Consider the following 27,559-nt stretch of genomic DNA (forward strand, 5'->3'; position numbering starts at 1 on the left):
GGTACTGGCAGATGCGATGCCCCCTTCACTAAGTTGGAATCTTGAGAAGGCCGATGGATATTTGTCACTGCCAGTCCTGAAACTTGGGGAGGGGGTGTTCTGTGGGTCTGCTCCGCTGTTCTGCCTTCCTCCCCTGACACAGGGTGGCAGCCAAAGAGCCCCGGGTCTGCCTGGAAGCTTGACTGCAGGATCTCCATGTTGCACACAGGACACATAAACCAGAAAGGTGCTCATCCTCCTCTGGAAGGAAGCTGCCATGTCTCTTCAAGTCACACCCTCCAGGGCTGCTCTTTGCCTTCCTGTCTGCCCTGACTCACCACCCTCCCCTCATTCCCCGCCCTTGACTGCGGTCCCCTGTCCTCCTCCTTGATTTTTTTTACCTCAGTATCTTTCATTTTAAAGCCAACTGAAGGCCTTGTAAAGCTATGTTTCCTTTCTTAAACGAACCTGGGGGCAAGGGGCTGAACCTCTCACAGATTTGGAGAGAGGAGCACAGGAGTGCTTTACCTTAGATTCGAGGAAAGACTTTGAGAGGACAGAGGGCGTGAGGCGTCTCCAGGAGGAAGAAGGAGAAGGGCCATATAAACATTGCTTCACCCTGACTCTGTCCAAGGTCAGGGGCTCCTCCCCTCACTCTTCCTCTTACCTCACCCCTTTCAAATAAAACAACAACAACAACAACAACAAAAAACGACAAAAAAAAAAAAAAAAAAACCAAACCAACTAACCTAGCGAACAGCAATCTAGAACAAAGGGGGCTCTGTTGGTCTCCACTGGTGACAGAAATCAAGATGGTGTTTATTTCATATGTAAATATTTTGTTTTCTAATTAATTTTGTATAGATAAAGTGTTCTCTTGTGAGTATTCAGGGTGTTGGGCTGGAGGGAGTGGGGTGGGGATGGGAATGAGAGGGAAGTGTTTTGTTATGGGTTTTCATTTTCCATCCGGGCGGGGCGGGGGGGAGTTGTTTTTGTATGGCTTCTGCTTCAGGGTGTCTGGGGAAAAGTGTATGTGAATGGAGGCCACTGTGGTTAAAAAAAAAAAAAAAAAAAAAAAGCCAGGGAAGAGTAATTTGTGTCCACACCTCCCCACCTCACCAGGAATCCTCTTGGTCTGTGAGAAGTGCTCGTGCCCAACCACCCTGGCTTGGCACTGGGTCCCAGTTTGGCGCTAAGCAAAACCCAGGTCCCACAGATCACCAGCATTCCATGCAGAGTCCAGCTGGTGGCACCACGTTTTCCCTGTCAGCACCTTGGGTAGGAAAGATTCCCCAAAAGGGCTTAAAGCAGAATTGAGGTCAAATTAACCCTCAGTCTGAATGGGGCTGAGAGGTTTCAGGAAGCTCAGTCCCGAGAAATCTCCCAGCAGCCTCCTTGTGATGTTTAGCAGCCCTCTCAAACTGACTCTTTTCTTGCTAGTACCTGAGTACTGGCCCCCTCCTTTCTCTCCCCACCCTCCACTCCTGAGATATCAGCACTGCAAGCACACCCAGAAAAGTCCCAGTAAGTCTACTCTTTGAAGCATGTAATATCTGGTTACAGGGAGGTAGCGCTGGATACGTGTCTTACAAATATGCATGCTTTTCTAGAAAAGATTACTAGATCTGCTCAAAACTCAGTGGCCAGACGATTCTCTTAAAAAACGTGCAGAAGTTGGTCTTAGAGGTAGAAGGGTGGGTATGTGAGGGACGGTGCCAATAGTGACTTTTATTTTTGCCCTGTCCTCATTTCTGCCCTCAGGACGGTGCTATTTGCCTCGAGCCAGGGATTCATAACCTGACCTTGGATTAACCAGACAAACAGAATTTCTTTCACTGGATTATTTGTTTTGTGAAGGGTGGCAGCCTCTCTTTATCTACCACGGGATGAAATGTCCAAATCCATTTACGCGAGATGTTACAGCATATTTTGTCCTTTCCTCCCATCGTCAAAAGCTGTCAGCTGGATAATTTCATTTTTCAGAGCCTTTTCTTTGGCCCCATTGGTCATTTCTCTTCAGCTGGATGTTTGAATTGGGACCAAATAAGGTATTCATGGCCTGCCCGAGAAAACTTAAAGAAAGGAAGGCCAAGCATTGTCAAGTTGTAGATGTTGCTTCATTCCAAAATAACAAGCCAGTAAAATGCACGAGGATGAATTCGGCAGTGAGCCCCTTCTATTCCACAGATGGGTCTGGACAGAGACCCAATCTATCCAAAACTGTGAGATTCCACAGACACCCTCGAGAGCACCAGTTGTTCCAATCTTCTTCAGAATCCATGCTTTCTATCTTTGGTGTCCTCTATCATTCCCTTCCACTGAGAAGTGGGTTGGTGGGGTGTGATCCTGTATCCTCTCAGTGGCAATGCTTAAATCTCGGCATTTCCACCAACCTCAGAGAATGTGCCCCTTGAATTTACCTGAGTCAAGAATGTGCACACCCTTCAGAGTGATGCATGTACAGTGGATCTCTAATTTCAAAGTATGTCACTGTGTATCCTCAGCCAGAACATGGGAAACATTCTTCGTGTGGATTCCCCTGTACTGGCCACAGCCATGTTGTGATTGGGGGAAAAAAATCCCAAACGATTCCATTAAGTGTTGGTGGTGTCACTAGTGCCAAAACGCATGTGTAATGTGATAAAATAGGAGTCTTCTATACAATTAAGTGAATATCACCCGCCCAGTCTTCTGTGGCCATGGGGAGTTGCCCAAAGTGGAATTCTCCGCACGGGAGGTGAAGAAACTGTTACCAAACTGCAGCGTGCTGGTCACCTGCACATCTCACTTAAGAACTAGGATTTCTTTGTTTTGCTTTTTGTTTGGTTTTTAGTTAGTTCAAGGTTTAGGGACAGAATAACCAGATTGTTTGGGCAATAGCCTTTGGAAAAAATGCTATTCTAGAACTCACTTTATTCTTTTAATACCCATCTCTCTAAGAAAGCCCTGTCGTTGCTTGACACCCTGTGTGTGTCTGTCTGGTGTGTTAGGAATGATTCACATGTGTGCATACATGATGCAGCTTCAGTGCTATTGGTGAATGCATTGGGCATTTCCAGCTATTGTGGCCATAACTTCTGTGCTCTCTGAGCCCAAAGCCATATAAGAAATGTGTGTTTAGTAGACTGCCAGACACTTTGGTAGAACATTTACTTTCTTCACCTGAGTGTCAGAGACTCTTCTTTCTGTCTAAGGAACTGATTAGGGATGACAGGCAGCCAAAGGTGGACAGTTACACTGGAATCGGTCTGGCCTTACAAATGGTATATGATCCGTGGTGTGACTTCAGAGGTCCTGTGAGGACCTTTTGTTTTTCATTTCCTGCCCTGCTTCAACTGCTGGCTTCCTACACACATTTATTCCTCCAGCACTGAGCTGCTCCTCTGTCATTAGATGAAAATAATCCCAGGAAGGGTGACATACTAAGCCATATTAGGGATTTATACATTTAGACACCTCAGTTTACATTAGGATTCTTATTTCTTTTCCTGGGAATAATAATACAGGAGAAGATAGTAATAATACAGGAGAAGAGGGAGAGAGAGCAGAGAGCGCTGAGCATAACAAAGAAGAGAGTAAAAATGCAGGTCCCAGAGTATCAGGACATTTAAACCATCTCATCCTCCACCTGCTTTTATTTAAGGCTCATGTGATGCAGCAATAGGACTCCTAGCTAGGAATTATTTTTAATAAGCAGTCACATGAGTGTGTAGTTTGTGAGTTTCTAAATTCAATACCTTGTAGGGCAGGTTAAGAATTAGGACTCTTCCTATAGAAAATGGAAGACTGGAGCTTCTCTTCCCATAGAGGTGACTGAGTAGGCAGCTAGAAAGATCAAACTGAATCAATGATATGATAATACAAAGTGTACTGTACTTATCTGTTCTCTGTCCCAATTCAGTTAATCTTCCAGTTTAGCTTATCAGTTGTTCTATGTTCAGTATGTCCCCACTTCTGTAGGGGATGCCCAGTGATCTCAGCACACACTAACTGTTAAGGAGCTACTGTACTACCAGGTGCTACTTAACCGGTGGGCAATTCTTTCTTACACCTACCAGATATTTGGGATATGACTAGGATGTAGATTCATCAGTCTGAAAACTTCTAATGCCAATCTAGATCTAGGATTCTATTCTATTTTGGGGTTTCAACAGCATATAAAATCATGGGATATCTAAATACATCCCACCTCCATCCCATTCCAGCCACATTGACTCAACCGCATGGGAGCCCTATGGATTCCATCACTTGAAATGTATAGACCTATCTATTCTCAATACAAAGAACTCTCCCCTCAAAAAAAAAAAAAAAAACTTTAATGGAAGTCTATGTTAGTTCCATGCCTTGAAGACATTAGTGAAGTTTGGAGACTCTAATTTATGATACTGAAGCAAGGAAAAAGAATTTTATCCAAAGAGTGATGGGTTAGGACAGCAATACTGGGAATAAATGGGAAAAGTTAGAAATCATCCCTATTTCTCTGCCAGGATGTCCATTTGCATCCATTTCAGAGCTCATCACAGTGAGTTTCTGGCACTGTTCCGTGCTTTAAAACATAATTGCTGGTGTGATTACAAGGGTGAGGACTCCTAATGAGAACTGAAGGTGGCAAGCAGAGTGGATGAGTAGAAGTCCCCATAGCCTTGGGACTCTGCTGTTAGAATCTGTGTTTTGGCAAAGGAAACAAATAGAATTCAGTGCCAGAATTAAGGGTAAAAGCACAACACTAAGCCCAATTTAAAACTGTTATTTTCAAGATTTGGTTTCCACACTTCAAGCCTGAACTCTCTTTATTTTTAATTAATAGCATTATGATATAGGGGGTTGAAGCAGATTCCAGTACTATGCAGTAGACAAAAATAAAAGGTCTGATTAAATACATTAGTTCAATTAAACCAGTATCTATTGAGCACACTATGCCCCTGGGCTGGTACTGTGAAGAATATAAAAGATTTTCAAATGGAGTAGATTATACTCACATATAATATATGAATGCAAAAGTATCAAATATTTAAATGTATGCATTATGTTTGTATAAATAGATATGCATAAATTAGTGTATTTATACATGCAAGTCTTGATTTTTTTCTGGTTTTAGGGTGTGAGTAAAAGGTATTATCCATTATGTTGTTTTAAAAAAACACTGTAAAGATTCAGCTTTTCCCATCACAGCCAGACCTGGACCTCTTCTTTTGGACTCATTCCATCTCCTGGGTCTGAAGCTCTGAAATTCCCTCTCTGACCACAGCCTTGCATTTTCTGTATCTTATCTGCCTTCCTTCACGATCCGTCTGCTGTTTTGATTCATAAACTTCTCTGACTGCAGTTACTTGCCTCTTTGGTCTAGTCCTGTGTTCACCGCATCAGCAATATTCTCAACAGCGCTCTTTTCTTCCTCTTGTCTTCTCACCACATCTAATTGCATTTTTTAAAATTTATTTATTTGAGAGAGACAGAGAGAGAGTGCGTGCATAAGCTGGTATAGGAGCAGAAGGAGAGGGACAGGCAGACTCCATACTGAGCACAGAGCCTGACATGGGGCTTGATCTCATGATCCTGAGATCATGACGTGAGCCAAAACCAAGAGTTAGATGCTTAACTGACTGAGCCACCTAGACACCCCTCTAATTGCTTTTCTAACTCTGCATCCCATCCTGCCATCATCCATTCTACTTCCAAGAACAGAGGGTCTTTCACCTATGCCAAGAGCACAGAGCCAATCCATTTAGTCTCACCTGAACCCTATCCAGCTTGAACATCTTTTTTATTTCTCCTGTTTTTACTTCACGTCATATTTGCTAAGTGGTTGTTAAACTTGGTTTCCATGTTCCTTTCATTTTCTTCCCCTCCCTTTCACTAGGCAGTCTTTCCTACTGTATTGCTAAGAAAAGATTTTTTTTGAGTTCTCACATAACCTCTCCTCTCTACTGGTAAATTCCTGCTGTCCTTCATCCATCTTTTCCATCCTCCCGCCAAGCTCAGAGCCCCCCATCCCTATGCTCTGATGCCTACGCTCTGACCTGTCCTGAGGTCCATTCCAACCAGCAGTACTTCTTTTGTGCATCCTTCATCTCTTCCACACATCTCCCTACCGAGTCCTACCGCCATCTCTAAGAACAAATCCTACAACAGTCTCTAAAGGCAAATCTCTCAATCCAATTAGATTGTTGAAGTCCATTCCTTGGTTTATTTTTTCACTTTCTAAGCCTCCCAAAAGTGTAGCCTATCTTCACTTCTCCACCTAATGCTCACGGCTTAGCCTTTAAAAGTGGGCTGCACTCTGTCACTCTACTGAAACTATGCTGTGGCAGCATTCCAATGAACTTCTTACAAAATCCAATAACCTTCCCACCCCCACCTCCTCCTCAGCTTCAAGAGTCCTAACCTAAATTTACCATTGGGAAGCAGCACATTCTGATTCTAATCCTAGCCTTCTGGTCCTCTTTCCATGTTCTCTTGCTGGTTCCTGTTCTTCCTCCTATTCCCTCAGCATTGACTTGCCGTGATGGTATTCTAAGCTTGACCCTCTTGTTGTCCTTATCTCCATGCTTCTATAGCAATATTTTTGTCTTCTACCACTTTGATGACTCTCTGGGGATAAATTCCAAATCTTTGCACCTAGACCCTCCTTTTCACTCAGCTTAAGGCCCATATTTCCAATCACCTCCTGAACAGCTTGAGTCCAATATCTGAGACAGTCCCTGCAAACCAACATAATCACCAAATTCCCCCTTCTGGTTAATGATACCACCATTCTTTCTGTCACCAAACTAAAGCTTTCCAGCAATTTTGCCACCTCCGTTTCCCTCATCCTGTACATCTAATCATCTGGAAAGTCTGTAAATTCTTACCCCCTAAGATTTCCCAGTCTCTCCATTTCATTCAGACTCTTCCCTCTAGTCTGGATGATTTCAGTATCTTTTTGCATTGTTCCAAGATTTTATATTTGAATCTACTCTTCTCAGTATTCACTTTCTAAATATAGATTAAATCATATCATTCTCCAACTTAAAAAAAAAAATTTCCAAAGGGCTATCCTTGCCACAGTCCAGCAGCAAGAATAACTTCTTGTTACTTGCCTGTGTAAGCCCATGCAGCAGGACAGGCTGAATCATACATTTGTGTCTTACCTTTCCTATACTGACTTGTTTTCACATGTGTCTTTCCTTAAACTGCTTCCTTTGCTCAAATCTCACTTCTCCATCTCTCCCATTTCCATTCTCATATAATATCCATCTCTCTTTATACAGATCTTCAAAGAACAGAACAAATGGACTACAATATTCACTTTCCTTCATCTTCATCCAAAAAAATATAAATATGCCTCTTGTGAATGTCCATAGCACTTTAATTGTATCTCTCTAGTGACAGCTATCACAGACTATCTTATTTTATGGTCACTTAATTATACATCTCATCTCACCTACTAGATTATAAACTCCCTCTGGTGGTCAGGGCCCATGCATTTATTCATCTTTTTATCTCTTGTAGCACCTACCAGTGCATCTTGTATATGGAAGGCATTTGTAAATATTTGATATTATAAATTATAATCGAAAAGAAGTCACTTTATTCTGCCCAGAGGATACTTGAATCTGCAGTAAAACCTAAGGATGAGTCTCTCTATACTTATTTCTGTATTTCTGCACCTATCCACGATTACAGCAATATGTTGAATGTATATTTTCATGTTAATTATTATCTCCAGTGGGAATTTGGATTCTTCGAAGCTTTGCTCTGTTCTGTGATGTTACTCTGTGACTGTTTTATGAATAGTATTTGGAATACTACATGTACACAAACCAAATAAGTGGCAGAGGGAGAGACCGTTAAGGATATTGATCAAATGTTAGGTATCCAGATCTTTCAGATGCTTTGAGTGAAGCTTGTCTGCAGACACTTCACTCCTGGACTGAGTCGCTAACAACCTGACCTATGCTGATGATTGATCTGGCTTTGATGCAATCTGTAGTCTTTCCTACTCCCCCCCCCCTTTTTTAGGGGAGGGGTGAGTGATGACTTGCAGTATCAGAAGGACCTGGCCACAATTCAGGCTCATTAATCATTCAGTCTAATGGACGCTGGATGTTAATCCAGTAGGACTGATGTATTAAGCTGAACACTTGGTAATTTCTGCACCTGTATCAATGCTCATCCAGACTTGGGAAACTATTTGTGCTGCTCACAACCTTGTCTTGATTATATCTCTTTACTGGGCTCTCTAGATTCTCACTGTATCTGAGGCTTTGTCTATAGGACTACTTGCCCCAAAGGGGAGTCAGGAGTTGAAATACTCGAGCACTTTATTTCTGATCTGTATATTCCAAATGGAAGTAGGTTAGGATTTGAATGAACTGACTCAGAATTCTAGTATTTAAAGCACTCCTTTTTGTCTAAACATGAAGGGATTAATTACATTAGAGGAGACAACATCACCTCTGACCTTATGACTCCTGTCCCTTTATTCCTGGAGCCCTACTCTGCTCCCTCTGTTTCCGTGGTAGTCCACTGAGCAGTCTGTTCTGTTCCTTGTAGTCAGTGTCAGTCCGTTTGTCCCCCTGAAGAAATTCTTGGAGCTGGTACTGTCCTTTTACTTAAGCCACTCTGGTAACCAGTAATGTTCCTTCTCCTGGCCAGTTTCATCTATAAATCTCATTATGTCATTGATTATGAATTATTCTCCTTTAGGAGGCATCTTCTGCCACTGTGTGCTAATTTAAAGCATACTATAGAGAACTGAATTCAAATAAGTTACAGGCCGTGTCAAGTCTCTTCTTCAAAAAAGTGAGCAAAGTCCATTCTTCACTGAGACAGGAGGGAGATAGAGGAATTGTGATTGGCAAGATAGGGCAAAATGTGACAATTTGAGAGGCACCTTAACAGAAATTAAAATGTATGCCTAGAGAGAGATTTTTTCTTCTTCAAAATCCTATCAGGTCTAGATAGTCCTGCTCCTGGGAATGGGGTAGTTAATATTAGAGCAAAATCCAGCTCATTGTGTGTGTGCATGTGTATTACTTTTTTGACACAGACACACACCAATGAAACAAATAGTCTGATAATGGCTGGTAGAAGGGTAGGAAGGCACCATCCTCATGAGGGACATTCATGAATCATTGTTGGGCCAGTGGAATGAAAACGATTCCAGGAAGTCATAGTATATCCAGAAGACAATTTTATCCGTTAAGTGTTCATGTCAATATTTTTTCCTATAAATACATAAAACATTAAAGCAGGATAGGAGGAAAGAAGAGGATGGGAAGTCTACAGTAGAGTTTCCCTTCATGTCACAAAGCCAGGAACCTGCACCTGAGTCTCTTGAATGCCCCCTTGGTTACTGGTTTTGATGATAGCTTCGGAAAAGGGGCAAAACCCAAAGACGATGATCTTCCAGATGTCTGTTCCTTTAGTTCCTTGGAATGAAAGCTCACTCAAACTTGGAGCTTATTTCCAGGGTTTAATTGGACTGAGGATAGAAGTACACCTACTATTCTCTCTTTTTACTTATAATCTGAGACACAGCAGAAAAGGAAATAATTTTTTAAAGATTTTATTTAAGAAAGAGAGAGTTCGATTGAGCATGAGTGGTGGGGAGGCACAGAGGGAGAGGGAGAAGCAGGCTCCCTGCAGAGCAGAGAGCCTGACGTGGTGCCCCAGGACTCTGGGAACAGGACCTGAGCCAAAGGCAGACACTTAACCAACTGAGCCACCTAAGTGCCCCAAGGAAATTTTTTTTTTTAATTTAAAAAGCACTTACTGAGGATCACCTTCATGCTCATGTGTGGGCTGGAGGTTGTTTTCTCCAATGCCAAAAATACCAGGAAAGATAACAGCTGTCCAGAACACTGCCAGGAAAGAAAGAAAATTACACCTGCCTTCAGCTATAACTGTGCCCAACCCATGATGATTGAGGAACCTGAATCTAACCACATCCATGAGATCCTGATAAATCTCATTTAACAGGGAGTGAAGCCATGTGTCAGCCCTGAGCCAGGGTCTCTCAGATTACAACACTCAGAGATACCAGGGCAGAGAGGGAGTGACCCTATCACACCCTTTCCCGACAGAATCTTAGCAGGCCATGATTCTGTGTGTCCTGCTTGCATTAAGAGACTCACAGTCTCAGATCTGACAGGAGGAGTTCAGCTTCAGGACATTTGGCCACAGGAATGTAAAATGTGCTGACCTGACTTTTCTCTTAGATAAGGATATTATGTATTTCCAAAGGGGACACTAAAACAAAACCAAAAATTAAAGCATGCCTACTTGAAACCTCAGTCATATTCAAAAGAAGAGTCTTTGTAGTTAGTTCCCAATGTCACTGTCACATTTTAATTATAATTGATCATTTTCTTTTGAAGTCAAGGGCTATTTAATATTCCCTTTGGCTGCAACAAGAACTATCTGAAAGCCACAGTCTGGGCCACAAGGCTGCCTCTGCCTGAGTTGTGCTCTCAATAACTTATGCATTGCTTCCACATATTCACCCAGACAGCACAACTGGACTAATTTGATCTCTTTGCCATGAGCTCCCTTATGCTTGTACACCTCCCCAGTACACACACTCCTAAGAGATTCCAAATTGCCAATTTCAATCACCTTATGGATGCATTCTTTGTAGATGAAAGAGCTCATTTAGTACTGGATGGACATATTCTACTTCATCAAGCCAGTGTTTTCTCTTTTTTCTACCTAAACTGTGGATCACTGACAGCTTAAGATTTGACAGGATATCTAAGCTTATGTGAAAGGAGCATTTTATTTCTGATAGAATAACCTAGTTGTTCTGTTTCCTGTCCCCATTTGACCCTGTGGAATGTGTGTGGAACTCTGATGTCCTGTTGATGGGTCAGAGCTAGGAAGATGGAGAAGCCAAAGCCAGTCCCCCTGCTCAAAGGACATAGAGTCCTGTAACGTAGATATATACTTATCCATATGTACCCACATTTCTTCTTGACAACACCATAAGCAGGATTGGAGAGGTTTGTCCTCATTGGGGTGAGGAATGACAATACATGCCTTGAAAGATTCAAATACTTTTCCTCTTTCAGGGTCAGGAGCAGGGAAAATAAAGACTTCATGTCAGTAGGAAACAAGACTAGAGTAGCATCCAGATAGAATTCTTACTGAGGAAAACAAATAGTAAAAGTACTCTTTCCTTGATGCAAATGTAATTGGAAGAGAACTTGAGAACTTAAACATTTGTTTCCTTCATCACTTACCATCTCTTGTATTCTCCTACTACTTTTTCTCAGTCTGGGGATCTGGAGGTATTCTATGTCTGGAATCACACACACTACACACTCTGTTCACTTGAGAAGCTGAGAGGGCATAGAGCTTGAACACGTGCATAGTAGTTAATGTTTCCAAGCCAGAGTCCAAAAAGCCTAGCATCATCAGCCCCTCTGTATACCTGCTGTGCATACCTGGGACCTTGGATCCCAGAACAGAGAACAACTTTGTTGCTAGACTGCTCCTAAGACTCATGGGCATTTCCACTGATCAGGGCAATTACCTTGGTTATTTCTTGGTAGCAGGCACAGGAAATGGAGCATACAGAAATTTGAGGAGTCATTCCTTGAGCATTCTTCACTTAATTCTTACGTAGAAAGGCCCTGAGCCATGGCAGTTTCCAGCCTGCTACCCCTCCTTGGAGGATAGAGTTTCTAGGGTCACCAGCAGCCCCCTTAGGCCCCCACCACATTTAGCCTGTGGTACATTCTGAGTAAATCAGTCATTGGTAGTGAATATGGGATAATTTACCATAACTATTTCTCCAGATGGCCTCCTTTGGCGTGGAAATATGATCTCCTTTTAATTTTACAGATGAAAAAGTTGAAATGAAATTTGATGATTGGCCAAAAATAAGGTTATTTAAGAAATTCTCAATAGGACCAAAGCTTGTCTGAATTTCTAACCTTCATCCTAGCTCACTGAGTAATGTTACCTGAATTGTCCATCCCCATCCCTTGTTAAGCACCTAATAGTGGAGAAAAATCACTAAAGCCAGGCAGCTGATTTATCCAAATCTCTCCCATGGAATTTGTCTTCATTGTAGACCCATACACATACACACATGCACAGAGTACACATGAGTCCACAGAGACGAGTCAGAAGAGGCAAGAATAAGGCAAGAACCTTTAAAATGAGCAAGAGATAGAAAGATTTCTGTAATGAAGAAAAATTGAAGGCCAGATGACATAAATGTTTTTGAACTTTGGGGGGTAAGACCATGTGAATCATTTTTTCATTAAAAAAATTGTATGTAGTGTGTAACCCACACAAATAAAAAGCTTAAGGAAAACTGAGGCAGAAGCTTTCTTACAGAGTGTTAACGTGAGGAAGGGAGTTTTCAGGAACGTGTGCAAAGAAATCAAGATACTCTGAAGGTATCAGAAGCTTTGGTCAGCCCACAATGAGGAGGGAACCTCAGCAGAGAGCCCCTTGGACTCTTCTTCTGAGTACCCCTATAATTTAGTCAAGTTCAAACACAGCAAGCCTGATTCCAATATTAAGGCATCCATTTTTTTCTGGAAACACAAATAGAAGTATAAGGAAGTTCACATATACAGTGAATCCAGAATGAAGGCTTTATATCCCCTAGACCCACAAGTATTATCCCCTCCCCTTTACGGGAGTCATGAGCATTTTAAAGACTTAATAAATGTCTCCTGAGAATTCTTATGAAACTTTGATTTTGCCCCAAGATTACAATAGTGAATTATTTAAGCATCCAGGGCACAGGGAATCCTGTGGCCACCTTCTTCTGCGATCCACCTGTTCACTGATGAATGGTATCAAGCTCAGAAAGTAATTGTCAATCTTCCCAAAAAGGGTAGTGTTTTTAGTTTAATCCTGCCACAGAACAGATTTGAGTTCATGTAAGGAGAGCATTTTGCTTATACCAAGAGCAATAACAGAGCTCTAAACGTCTTAGCTTAATGTAGAAAAAAATTTTTTTTTCATTTCATCAGATCATCCTGTCCCTAGAGGGAAGACAGGACAGGAAGTAGGAATGGAAAAGTCCTTCCGTGGGTGAATGGGGACTCTTCTATATCATCAATTGCAGTGTTGTCATTCCCAGAGACTGGTTCAGGATCCTGGCTTCAGGAAAGAGTATGGGCATAGAGAGGAGGTAAGTTTTATTCTCATGTAAGGGAATGATGTAGAAGAGGGTAATAGAATTCTTCTTAAGCTCAAAGTTTAGAATTAAGCCAATTACAAATATCTTTTCTCTATTTTTTGCTTCCCAATAAGCCACATGAAATCATTATGGTAACATAGTAAACTAAGAGAGGGGGGAAGGGGTATTCTATCTTTACGCCATGGTGACTTGATCCTTCACGTAAGTGCCATTAAAAATATGTGGATCATGCTTCTTATTGTTGATAAGTAACAGGGCCAACAGCTGGTAAGCATTTGGAGCCTCCTCATCCCCTGAGATGACCATTCCCTGTTATACCACAGCTATGTTCCTTTGTAGGAGTGGAAGGGAGATAAAAGGATTCATGGGAACCCTAAAGGCATAAAATAACAGAGAATTGTTCAATTGAGCTCTTGTGCTTAGTATTAAGATTATAATAGAGAGGAAAAAGACAACCTCAAGCAACCTTGAAAGGATACCTCAGGGAAGCATTACTGAAGGAAAAGTTTAACAAAGATCTGTATATGCACAAGACTGAAGCTGGTAAGATGACAGTACACATGAAATGAGGGTACTTTCCCATCTAGGCAGATTTTAGTGGTCTGGGATGCTAGGTGTTTATGGAAAGGCAGACCAAGGTAAAGTCAATTTCAGAGCCCAGGAATTCCTGCAGAGCAGCAGCCTCCATGTGAAAATCTCTCTTAAATTCTTTCTCCCTGAGACAAGGGGCAAGATGTAATTCCTCTGATATTGTGGTTTTGATTTCTTCCCAAACCAGGCTTATCCATTTGGTCATTGGCACCTGGACAGCTCACACCTCTCCTTGACCTCTTGCGTTCTGTTACTGACCTTAAAGGATAATCTGCATAACCTTGTTTGAGTAAAGCCTGGTAGATAGAAAGATAAGACCAAGAACAAAACTGCTATCTTCTGGGGCAGTATCACTGTTTTCTGATATTTTTTGTTTCTGTTTCATTTTCTTTGCCATATTATAGGGAAATCTACCTGGTCATCACCAATCACACATCCTACTGGCAAAGTTTGTTATGGGAGTTCACGAAGAACAAATAGAATCGGCATATTTCACTTGATTCTGATCATGTTGGGGGTTCTGTTCTCTTCCCCAGAGCCACCTCTTCTTTGAAGCACTTTATCCTCTCTTTTCTGACAGCCATGATTCCAAAACAAATTTCAGTGGTTGGCACTGAACAAAAAGAGTAATAGCTGTAATAGGAAATAGACCAAAACACCTATGTTTTTAGCAATAGCAAAGTAGCTTTTAGCATTCCAGGTTTCTTGTATGGAAACTCTTCCTCACCCCTCAGTCTTCTTGGCAGCTCTCTTGGGTCCTTGTCATGATTTTTGTGTCCCTCCTCTCCTCCTTTCCTATGAAGGATCCCAGGATGAGTTCCTTAAGCTGCATGATTATCTGAACTATTAGATTGTTAAAGAAACTTGACAATTTCTCATGGTTTTCTCATTATTTTTTAACCTGAGATGGAGATGGTAAAAAAAGGGACAAGGATAAGCAAATAAGAAAGGGCTTGTTACCAGGTGCTTCAATTCAAGGTCAAGTGCTGGGAAAGTGTGTGCCCTCCAGTGACAGCCTGCAGTTCTACTAGTGGAGAAGGGTGTGCTTTAGAATATTAAGCAATGTCTGTGAGAATGTGCACCAGGGCTTTGATTAAGGTGCCTGTTGTGTGCGTGGAAGCATTTTGTGGTCATTACGGTCCTCTCTCTTTTTTATTGTTTTCAAGCATGAGCCCTGTATGTTGGGGGTGCTTGGGTTTCAGTCTGAGTGTGCTGGTGATATAATATTACCCCAGGGCCATAGAGTTTCTAAGTATCTCGCCCAGTGAATTGTTGTGCATTATTTTCTTAAGCATTAATATTGTGTCTCCTTTGGAATGAGAGAGAGAAGGCGAATTAGGAAACAGATTCAGTGACAAGTAGACAAAAAGCTTTATTCTGGAAAATGTCCTCACTGAGCTCAAGAAAATTTTTAAAGCAGTGAAGGGAGATATCAGGGTAGAATTGTTTGGGGTTGAAGAACTGATGACACCAACCTCCAAGTGCTCTAGTCTATTCCATAAAAGATTTGTTTGCTATCCCCTGTGAGCTCTGGCAGAAGGAGAAGCTTTGCTGCTATTGATTGTTCAGAAATATGGCGACAATAACTTTAGAAAGAGGCATAAGCTTCTTTCCAGGAAGACATTGATAAGCATTGCACCTTAAGTCTTCAAAAATTCATCTACAGACCTTTAGGGCAGCTTCTCTCAAGTGATTTCCATTCTCCAGTTAAGAATATTCTGAGTAGAAAAGCCTTAGACCCATTATGATTACATTTACTTAAATTGGGAAGCCAAAGGGCACTGTGAAGAACAAAATATATCAGGGGAATAGAGTTAGCTGAACTTTTTTTTTTTCAATTTTGAAATGATTTTGGATCACAATGTTAGGTCACCTCTGAGAGAGAAAATCTTTTAAACAAAATTATTTCTTCTCTTCCCCAGTGAAAACACCAGGTTTCTAATCTGATTACTATTTACTTCAGGAAGGAAATTGGTAGATTAGATTACAAATAGGCATTTTATAGATTGATTTAATCCTGAGTCTTACACATATTAACATAGAATTTACTGACTCAGACATGATCCTTTAAGCTATAAAATGTTATTAAAGGGCAGTAGATCATATGCTCTGAGCAAACGAGAAAGGCTAAAATGTTAAGTAATCTTCCCAAATATTCAGAATCTCTATAAATTCTATTGTACCCACAATGGATTTAGGAATTAGGCAACAGAAGGAGAGGGGCAGAGAGCCATTGATGGGGATTCAAGGTCATTTCTTTTCCTGGTTATTAAAAATAAAGGAATCAATCCAAGGACAATTCTCAAATCAGAATGTAAATTCTACTCTTGTCATTTAGGAATTCAGTTAAAGTTTAAAATAAATATTCAGTTGTTTTTTTTTTTAACTGAAACTCTTCTTTTTTGGGAGATTTGGCCTGTAGTATAGGAGCATGTTTTAGAAAGATGGTTTATTCATGCATTGCTGTTTATTGAATGAAAACCCATGCTGGGGATACAAAATTGAACAATATGAAGCCCATGCCCTCATGAAACTTACATATTTATGAGTGGGAATAGACAATAAATTTCATGTCAGATACTTCAAAGTGTCACAGAGAAAAACAAGGCAGATTAAGGAGGATAGTGGATGATAGAGCGAGTATGGATTGCTAATTTTTGTAGGGTGAACAGGGAAAGTTTCTATGAAAAGGTGACATTTGAGCAATGGCTCAAGTGGGAGTGAGGCTTGGAGCTTTCTATATGAAGGGCTTTTCAGGCAGAGAAAAAGCCAATTGCAGAGACCCTGAAGTCAAACCACATGCTTGACATTCTTGAGGAAGAGACAGGATATCAATAAGTAAGGAGAATGTGAGAGATGAGGCCAGAGAGGTGGCATTGACCCACAGGCCCTGTAGTCCAAAGTTAAGGGCTTTTATCGGGAACAAGATGGGAAGTCACTAGAAGGTTCTGAGTAGAGAGTGATATGACCCAACTTATGTTTTGAAAGAAGCATTGTGACTGCTATGTTGAGAATATACAATGAGAGCATAGGCAATAGGAGAAGCAGCAAGGCAAGTTAAGAAGCTATTGCATTAATCCAGGTAAAAGAAGACGGTGGCTTAGGTCATAGTGTTAGCAGAGGTGGTAAAAAATGGTTGGGTTCTGGAAATATTTTGAAGGGTTTGTTGATATATTAGATATTAAATAAGAAAAAGGAATCAAGAATGACCCTAAAAATTTTGGTCTCAGCTACTGGAAGTTTGGAGTCACCATTAATAAAAGAAATCCTATAGATAAAGCAGATTGGGGGAGACAGCCTTATAGTAAGTTTCTGATATCCATCAGACACCCAAATGGAAATGTTTGTTAGGCTATTAGATATATAAGTCTGGGGTTTAGGGAAGAACTAGAGGCTGAAGATATAAATTTGGAATTCATAGGCATTTGGATGTATTTTGGAGCCATGAGACTAAATCCAGGGAGTGAGGAGGCAAGAGAGAGTCCTTGGGCCAGAGCCCCCAGAGATGAGGAGGAAGCAGCACTGGGAGGACCAGTCAGGGCCAAATCAATGAGTAGAATTCTTATTCTACTTCTTATTATCTGGCAACATGGAGGTCATTCCATTGATAAACTGAGAAAGAGCTGTATCAGTGAACTAGTGGGAACACAAGCATGAGGGCAGTGGGTTCATGAACGAATGGGAGGGGAGGAAGTAGTGACAAGAGGAACTAATAACTCCTTTGGGAGTAAAGGAAACAGAAATAGCAGTAGGTGCTAAACGATGTGAGGTCCAAGGAGGGATTTTTTTTTTAAAGATGAGAGAAATAACAGCCTGTTTTATGCTGACCAGCATAAACTGACCCAGTAGAAGGGGGCAATTGATGCTTAAGGGGAGATAATTGATGGAGTCATGTCTTTGATGATGTGCGAGGGGATGGGGTCTAGGGTACAAGTGGAGGGAGAAGCTTTAGGAGCCTCACGAGGCTATTAGAGTAATATGAGGGAGATACTGAATTTGGGCACAGATGCAAGTGGGTTGGTAAATGTGATAGTGGGAGTCCATCTTTTCTGAATGATAACTTTTTAGTGAAATACAAAGGAAGTTCATCAGCTAAGAGTAATTATCAAGAGCACGTATTAGAGATTTTGGAAGAAGAGAAGGCAAAAATTACACAGCCATCTAGCAGAAGAATAAAGCAACAAAGAAAATGTAGGAGACATGCTAGGTGGCACAATGAACTCACTTAAGGTTCTTAAAATCATGAATTTAAAAGAAATTTCAGAAATGTTCTTCAACTACATCCAGCTTAGAGTGGAGAGTTGGATTTAAGCAGGGCTGAGGTTTAATCAGGTGAATGCAATGAAGAGACACAGTTGGGGCAAGTGTGAAGTAGTGATTATGATTAGCCATGGAATCTAAGCTGAATGAGGAGAAAAGTGAGGATTTTTAGGGAATCAGGAATAATGACATATGGTCAGGGGAGGGGATTGAGATGAAGACTGGAGTCATTAAGTTACTGAATCATGTTCTAGAAGGACTAATATGGAAGTTATGAGCTGAGTCAGAGTGGGTACTTGAGGCTTCTATTACAGAGAGGATGTGGTTATTGGTAGTGACATTGGATCTGGTGTGGGGTTATCAGCTGAGGTTAGGTGGAGGAAAAGGTTATGAAGGAGCAGAAGCCAGAGAACTGAGAGGCCAGGATGTGGGAATAATGGTTTATGTGGCTAGGGAAGGCAACACAAATTATGACAAAATAGTATTGAAGACGGTGACTGGAATAAGGATCATCCAAGAATATTTAAACAACTGCTTCAAGTAAGGGAAGCAGCTAGTGTAGTCTAATGTGTTTCAAAGATGGTTTGCTCTGTTTTCTTTTGATTTTTAAGGAAGAGGGAGGGATGGTGGTCCAGACATACCATCTCCACCTCTAGGCCCAGTGGCCTGAGGAACATGGAGAAAGAAATGCCTGCCCCTCTGAGAGGCCTACAGGGTCCTCAAGGAAAAGCCAGGTTTCTGTGAGAACAAGGTGAAAGCAGTTGTCAGGGTTGTGACCAATGATGAACCATTGACTGACCCATGGAAGGATTTGGGGAGCTCATCAAGAGAAATGAACTCAGATGGGAGATGGCTGGTCATCTGAGAATGAAAGTCTGAGCAATGGGAGATATTCTGGGACTGTTGGGCTTCTCATGGTGACTATCCCAAGCAAGACTTAAAGGCATTTTGGATCAGTCCTGATTGTCTCTTTGTCAGACTGAGATGGTAAGGTTAAGTGCTGGAGATAGGGTCTTGCCAGCACACATGGAATTCTGGTGCCTCTTGTTCAAATCTTGATATTTGTTTTGTTTTGTTTTATTAACTTCTACTAAAAACTCTATTGTCCTCTCCGGTAGATCATAGTATATTTTTATAGATGTCAGCAAAAGTGATCATGGGTTGAGGCCACATTTAGACTATTTGCCCTAGAAAGAGCACATTTTCACAGTAAATCTTTTCCTTTCTCTTTTCAAGGCTCCCAACTAAGTTTCCTTAAGAGAATCATCATTCTTTGTTCACCTTTCTCCTTATTTATCTTTTTAAAAAAAAATCAAAGTAAAAGGATTGTAAAGCAGCTTTCCTTCTGCTCAGTTTTGCTAAATAAAAGTGTTCTTCAACTGGTAATTTTTATTTAGTATTTTCTTTTGTTAGAGAGGAACAGAGGACAGTAGCATAGGAGATGATCAAAAGTCTTTAAAAGATTGGGAGCAAGAGAGTTAGAAGAGGAAGGAGAGTTAGAAAAAGGACTTTGAGTGGGGCTGCATGAAGGGGACAAGGCTTATAGGGAGGGCCTGAAAAACTCAGAAATTTCATGAAATTAAAATTTTTTCAAGAATAAAAATCCACCGTGTTGACTTTTGGAGATGAGCAAGAGCAACCTAGAGTCCATCCCCAGGAACATTCCACATACTTCTGACAGATGGTGTGCTGATTCCATTTCATTTCCTGTGTCTTTTGGGGGTGGGGGAAAACTCTAACAATTTGAAAAGATACTGAAGCTGTTCAACCATTTCGAGTGCACTAGTTCTCCAAGCCTCCACAGACTCTGGAACAGGGCAGGAATGTGATCATATTTGATCATGGCTGCTACTAGTTCAGCTTCTCTGTCCATTAGGAAAGGTACCCTTAGCTTACTTAGTCATGTTCCCACCTGGCATTTCCCCCAAAAGATTAAATTGTGTTCATCCTGGCTTGTCAAATGCCATGTCTTAGTTCTTATGTTGGAGGGATATTGCAGTCAACTCAAGGAGTTACCCTGTGCTTTGTGCACTAAAGTCTTACAGAATCCCATTGAGGAGGGAAGAAGGAAGCAAGTCAAGCTATCCAGGGATTGTTTTGTCATGCCTTCTCTTTGCTTTCTGACCTCTGGGAGTGCAACCTTTCAAAGGTAAGCAGAAAACAGCAGGGCTTCCATTGCCTCTGCCTCAGATTTCCCCTAGTTCAGGTTGCCTGCCACACTTGGTTATTTGGGCTTGCCTGTGTATTAAGGGAATTTGCAGGAAGTGAGGGGCAAATCTTCATAGGAGCTTTGTTACCCAATGACCATCCCAGCATTAATACTTCAGAGTAGCCCTGATGCTTGTGGAAACATTTCAGGGAGCTAGGAGGCATGTTACAGTGGAGATCAGAGAAGGGACAGGATAGGGCAATGAGCTCTCGTCCTTAAGGGCAAATCTCTTTTCTTCCACTTGACAGGAGCCAATGCTCCATCAGTGTTATACTTACGCTTAGCCACAATGACTGGCATGTGTGTATGCCCGTGAGTGTGTGCGTGCGCATATGTATTTGAGTGTGAGGGGGTGATGATGATGGAAACCACAAAATAAGAATCCACTGTAGGGTTGGGTTGCAAACTCAGAGCCGCCCCCCCTCCCAAGGTCACACGGCAGAGGGGACACTCATAATTTTCCCAGTGTTGTAGGCTCCCCAGGGATAACACAGAAGACTCAGGCTTGCCTTGACTCTGTGAGGCCCAGATCCCCCCCAACCACCCTGGGGCTGGCTCTCCTTCCTCTTGACTCTCAGATCCCCAGCCCATCCACCTCCAAGTTCTTTTTTTGTTTGTTTGTTTTGTTTTGTTTTCTGTAAATATATATTTCTTATTTTGGACGTGCAGGGATCAATTGAGATTCTGGAGTGGGGGGAGGGGGCGGATGACTGGGTCTTTTTATTTTTTCCTTTCTCTCTTGGATTTTGGTGTTTGAACTTGAAAAAAATAATTACAAGTATATATATAAGCAAATGACTTACCTTAAAAAAAGAGATAAGTTGATTTCATTCTTTTGATTTATCTTGTTTCTCATTGGGGTCGGGTGGGGGTGGGGGGTCTTTTGGGTGGAGGGCTTTTTTGTGAGCTGTATAGATTTCCAGTTTGGACTTGTTCAAATGATGCAGGAACAAAAATTAAAATGAATTTAAAAAAAAAAAAGACACAACATAAAAACAAGAAAAACTTTGTGATGTATAAAAGCTGTAAATAGTCAAAGATTCTTTCTCTTTTCTAATGGCAAATTATTTCTGTCACTTTATATTCAAAAAATAAAGAAACCTACCACAAAATATCAGGGTAAAAAAATCCAGAATCAGAGTTTTTTTTTGGGGGGTGGGGTCTTTGTACCTTCTCTACTGTGGCTTAGAAAAATGTGTTATAACAAGATGTTGCTTGGGAAAAATCTCTTTCCCGGTTGGCTTCTGGTTGTCAGTGGTAGTCTGGACTCATGACTCTGGTTGAGTTAGGAAACTATTCCTGCTAGCTGATGTGGTGTCTCTTGGTAAGGGGTTGGGGGAGATTAAATGATTATGATCTTAAAGCCATTTTTTAGTTTCTGTAAGATTTTTTACTCCATTAATAACTGTCATGTACTTGTCTCTGTCTTTTCAGCATGGAAAATTTTAAACATATTCAAAAGTAGACAGAATGGTATAATGAACTCCCTGTATCCATCGCCCAGCTTCAACAATTACCAAGTTATATCAGTCTTGTTTCAGTAATATCTATCTCTTTCCCCATCTATATTATTTTGAAGCAAATTCCATAATTATAAAATTTAATCTGTGAATATTTTACTATGTAGCCCTAAAAATTAAGGACTCTAGAGTAACCACAAAACCATTATGATATCAAATTTAAGCAACAATTCCTTGATAGCAAATAACTAGTTACTGTTCATATTCTAATTGTCTCGAATTTAGTATTTTTTTATAGTTGTTTTTATTTTCACCATAAACTAAATAAGGTCCAAACAATTGGTTACTACTCCTCACATTTAAATCTATAGGTTCACCCTTCAACTCTCTCTCTCTCTCTCTTTTTTTTACCTTGAAATGTTATTTGTTAAACAAATGGAGTCTTATTCTATAGAGGTTCCCACAGTTGTTTTTTTCTGCTGGCACCCCCATGGTAATGGTTAACATGTTCCTCTCTCCTCTGTATTTCCTATAAATTGATAATTGTCTTACTCTTTAATGCATTCTTTTCCCATTGTTTATAAGTATCAAGAAAGCAAATTATACCTCATTTTAACCAATGTGCAGTGCATCTAAAAGAACTAGCTAGTCATATACATCTTCCAGATAGACAAAGCAATATGGGTCTAGTCACAAGGTGACTCACCTCTTCCTAGAGCCAAGACAAAAATACAAAGACTTGGTCTGGTTTTTTAACCTGTCCTTTGAGCTATTACATTTACCTGAATTGCCTTCTTTTGTCCTCTAGTCCCAAATCTCTTACTGACTGTATATATGGGTACTGGACGATTTCTCTTACTATACCTTGATTTCTAAATTATTCAAGTTAAATTATACTTCTGATAATAAAAGAAAATGGCATAGATATATTTAGCATTTCATTTTTTATGTTTTGGATTTTTTTTAAAGATTTTATTTATTTATTCATGAGAAACACAGAGAGAGGCAGAGACACAGGCAGAGGGAGAAGCAGGCTCCATGCAAGGACCCTAATGTGGGACTCGATCCCGGGACTCCAGGATCATACCCTGGGCCAAAGGCAGGTGCTAAACTGCTGAGCCACTAGGGATCCCCTATATTTAGTGTTTCAAATGGAAATCATAAAGCACATTCCAACATCACTTTATTAAGAGTCATGTGCTCCTCCTGTAATCCTGGTAATAGAAAGGACTGTATAGAGAACCCCATCTTATGGCTAAGGAGCCTCAATGAACTTATGTGTGGCAAAGTCCTAGCTGGAAGCCAGCACTTCTGATCCCTGGTTCAGGGCATCTTCCAGAAGGATGTATTGGCTTTTTGGAGTTATTGTCTCAGAGGGATTTTCGGTGAGGGTTCCTTCTGTATTTTCATTTCTACTGAAACCAAAAAAAGTTCCTTTCTTTCTGAACACAACCGAAAGTAGACAAATATTAACGTAAAGCCAGAGTTGTTCTCAAATATTGTAATTCTCTTCTGTTATTGGAGATATTTCTCTAAAGCCCAAATTGTTCTTAGGCCATAGAATTGCTTTCACAAGATTCTGAAAGTTGCACAGTAGGTTCAATTTAAAAACCTGAGCCTTGTTTTTATTTACTTATTTATTTTTTAAGATATTATTTATTTATTCATAAGAGACACAGAAAGAAAGGCAGAGACATAGGCAGAGGGAGAAGCAGGCTCCATGCAGGGAGCCCAATGTGGGACTCGATCCTGGGACTCCAGGATCATGCCCTGAGCCAAAGGCAGATGCTTAACCACTGAGCCACCCAGGCATCCCATGAGACTTATTTTTTTAAAAAGTTGGAGAAAGACAAGCTTCCACTCAAATCTTGGCTCTGGTTTTAAATAAGGGAAGCTTAAGAGTAGGTATCTGAATTCTGGTAGGAACCCCCAGTAAGGAATAGTTCAAACTTTGATCATGACCAGAGTTTCTCAAAAAACAAAACAAAAAACATAGACTCAACTGACCAGGTCACCCTATGCCACCCTGAGTCCTCTTACAGTGGAACTGTATCAGCAAGAACAGTCTAATGATAGGCTGAGGGGGCACCCAGTCATGTCCCCCACCCCCAGCCGACTAATTGTCCTTCAAAGATGGGCTTCCCCAGCTGTTCCAGAATTGCTATTTCTCTGCATTTGTCACTCAAATATTTACCCTGATCATTTGATTTAAATATTTCTATTCTCTTCCTTTTATAAACCCCAAATAATTCTTTTAAAAATATAAATTATTCCCAGGAAGCAACTTCTTGCATAATTCTAGAATAACCAAGAGATTGGGAAAGACTTCAGAAAGGTAGTTCTGATACAGAGTCTTGGAGCCTGTCAAAAAACTTATGCCAAAGCAGTTATCTGTGGTCTTTAACAAATTTTTCAGCTTCAATTGACTTCAGTTTTCTTTCTTTCTTTTTTTTTTAGACTTCAGTTTTCTTAACTCTACACCCAGATATCAACCCACCTGCTTTCCCTTGACAAAGGTTGCCCAAAACAGTAGTTCCCAATTTTGTATATGTGCTGCCGAAGCGAGCACAGTAGTTCCCAAATTTGGTTGCCTATTGGAGTCATCTAAAAGCTTTTAAAATGTTGATGCCTGGGTCTCATTCTCCAAAGATTCTATTCAATTATTCTGGGGTACAGCTTGGGCATTGGGCATTTTAAAACCACTACCCCAACAGGTGATTTTAATATGCAGCCCGAATGAGAATACACTACCATTGTCAGTGTATTTTGGAGAAAGGAAGTTTCATATTTTCTTCTCACTCAACTCAATGCTGCAGCTGTTGTCTGTGGTCATTTTCCACCTCATTATAGATCACCACTCCACAGATGGTCACCTCCTGGAGCTCCTGGACCTCTCTCCTATTCTACTGCAGTTGCAGAATGAATATAGGGGAGCTTCAATTTACTGTTATCATCCAGTTTTTTAATATTGCATGCCACCACAATACACGGCTAGAGATAGATATACTGAAAAGTTAGTCTCTCTAAAGGAACTTCTCTACATTTAAATTTTAAATTTGAGATGGACATTAAATATGACTATTCCCATGATCATAGAAGGGAAACCAAAAAGCTACACCTATTATAAGAGATTATGGATATACCATAATTCCTGGATTTACTCCACAAATAGAATGACCTATATGACCTTCTAAAGATGTACTTCTTTTTTCAGCCTTGCATAGCTTGAATTCTGATTCTCCATCCCTCTCAGCTAGGGACACTTACTCTCACTGATGTTGTTCTTTGCCTAGGAATTAACCCCCTCTCATCTGCCAGCCAGGGAATGCCAGGCAATCCCTACGGCATTGTGATCCTCATAAGAACATGCCCATCATCTGAATAATTCAGCTAGTCTGACATCACCGGGGGCTTCATCAGGACATCCAAGGGTGGGCTTCAGTCTTCCAAATCCAATTGTCTTTAAGGTTTCCCCACTACAGTAGGTGGCAGGTTCTTTTCAGGTTGACCAGTAGGCACCCCCAGTATCACCCAACAGATAATGGTATCTAAATTAAAGGTTGAAATCTGGAGCCTGCAGGCTGATTCCAGCTGGAAACTGGATTTTTTTTATTGGCACTGTTTTTTTGAATATTTAAACTTGAATGCCTCTAGATAGTATTAGCTCTTGAGGTTAGCACAATCCATATCATTTCTCATTACTTGTCATACCTTAAAAGCTAGTTCAGTCTGCAATGCTCTCCCCCTTCCCTACCACCTCCCCTTGACACACACACACATTCACAAGTCCTTCCTCCTAATTGCTGCAGCCTACTCAACAAAGTTGTATTTCCATCATGGAAATAGCATGTCTTATTTCAAAGCAAAACAGTGAGCATGTTTTATTTTTCCTCCTGCTCTCAGTCTGTGTACCAAGGTCCCACCAATAACTACTAAAATGGCCCACTACATATGTAGACCACTTACATCATTTAAGTACACACACACACACAAGCCTTGAATGTCAAGTTTTTCTTTCTCTCCTTTGCCCTTTTTTTTTGAGATTAATATTTGGGTAGATCCTTTCTTAATCCCAAAGCACAGAGCAGTGCAAATTTTCTGCTAAGAAACCCTTCAGACATCAAAGGAGAGAGGATTTTTTTCCCCTTAAGTTACACCTAAAATAAACTATCATTTGATGTGCATGTATTACCTTCCAGGCCTATTCCTTCATGATCTCATGTAAGCCTCTTAATAAATCCATGTCACAAATGTTATTATTGACTTTTGGAGAGATTCATCAACTTGCCCAAAACCACAAAGCTGTTGTTTAAAATGATTAAAGAAGACGATGTAAGTGATACAAACTTTACTTAATATTTCATGAAGTGGGCAATCTCTATCCCCAAGGGTCTGGAGACCTGCAAAAGGGGGCAGAAGACAGGAGGCTTGTATAAGACAAAGAATAAGGAACAACAGGGTAAGTATACAGCTCAGAGCTGGCTTGGCATTTGAGGATTGGCTGACTGGATATCCTGTGTTTCTGGTCAAGCAGACCATTTACAGGGATGCAAAGATGCTTTTAAGATTTATTTATTTATTCATGAGAGACAGAGAGACAGAGACAGACACAGGCAGAGGGAGAAGCAGGCTCCCTTCAGGGAGCCCGATGCTAGATTTGATCCGGGAACCCTGGGATCACTCCCTGAGCCAAAAGGCAGACACTCAACCACTGAACTACCCAGGTGCCCCAGGGATGCAAAGTTTTATATCTGAGTTTTTGTTTGCTAATGTGGCATCCCATGCAGGAGTGACTCCCTCTTGGGCCTAGAAATTTATATCAGTACTATTAAGTAAATAGTTTCCCATGCATCCTTACTTGCCCAGCAGTTCAATACCAGCAAAGCTGATCCCAGACACCCCACTCTAACCATGAAGTCAAACAGCCTTATAGAGCTACTACTGAAAGGAGTAAACAATAAATAAAGCAATTCAGGAAACTATGGTGTACTCTGGTTGAATATATCATCTTATGTCTAGTAATGGCTTGATATTCATTTTCCTGTTTCTGATACCAACATTAGTTACCTATACTTACTTAGGCACCAATCTTGGCAAATCTTGTCCCTTTGGGCCCTATAACACTCTGCTTTATCCAAAGTGTCACAGTTGGTAGCCACTCAGAGAAAGTCATACACAAATGATCTTTGCAAGTGAAAACAGCCACTATAAATGCTGTCTATTGAATACTTAACAATTACCAGCCCCGTGCTAAATATTTCACATACATCATCTCATTTGCTCTTCATGTTAATGCTGGGACAAATCATATTTCCCTCCCCATCTCTCATTTTATGGAGAAGGGAATTGGGTTGTAGTGAGGTTATTTAACTTACCTGGAGTTCACAGGTGGAACAGATCCCTCTTACCCCAGAACCTTTCCACTAGAGAGCCTCTGAAGGCCTACACCGCCCCTAAGGCATATTATCTTTGCAGCAGCCTGCCGTCTTGCCATGCCTAGTCCAGAGGTTTTCAACTCTAGCTATAGAGTTACTTGAGGATACTTTTAAAATACAGTTGCTAAGCGCTCAGTATTTTGTAAAAGCTGGTTGGCTGATGCTAACACGGAGCCAAGGTTGGGAACAAGTGATTTCATTTAATGGCATAGAATAAAACGAGGGCCACCAGATGAAGGAGAGGCTGGAACAGAACCTCTGTGGCTCAGTGAATGCAAAAAGGATTCGTGGCAAAAATATAGAAAACCCAGAAATATTTTTTGCCCCATATGTCCTTTGGGGATGTCAGTTATTAAGTTGGGCTCCCAGGTTTCCCATGCATCCTTGCTCTCCCTGCTTTGTGATACTTCTGCAAGCTTCATTTCTCCTTTGCCAGCCCCTCAATGTGAGGCTCTGCCAATAGAGGGCGCTGGAGGGGCAC

At 40.9% G+C, this 27,559-nt stretch overlaps 1 protein-coding gene across 11 annotated transcripts in view; it reads left to right on the forward strand.

Annotated features, from left to right (window-relative positions):
- The window catches only part of GRIN2B (glutamate ionotropic receptor NMDA type subunit 2B), a 505,856-nt gene extending 484,615 nt beyond the window's left edge, over positions 1-21,241 (forward strand). For 10 of the 11 annotated variants that reach the window (XM_049102484.1, XM_049102490.1, XM_049102485.1 and 7 more), the window contains one exon: positions 1,741-6,110. The gene's annotated coding sequence lies outside the window, so the exon portion shown is untranslated. Of the gene's footprint in view, positions 1-1,740 lie in introns of all 11 variants that reach the window. The other variant, XM_049102486.1, reaches the window with a different exon arrangement.
- The last annotated feature ends 6,318 nt before the right edge of the window (positions 21,242-27,559 follow it).

This window comes from Canis lupus, chromosome 27, assembly GCF_003254725.2.
Source record: "Canis lupus dingo isolate Sandy chromosome 27, ASM325472v2, whole genome shotgun sequence".
NCBI classification, from domain to species: Eukaryota; Metazoa; Chordata; class Mammalia; order Carnivora; family Canidae; genus Canis; species Canis lupus.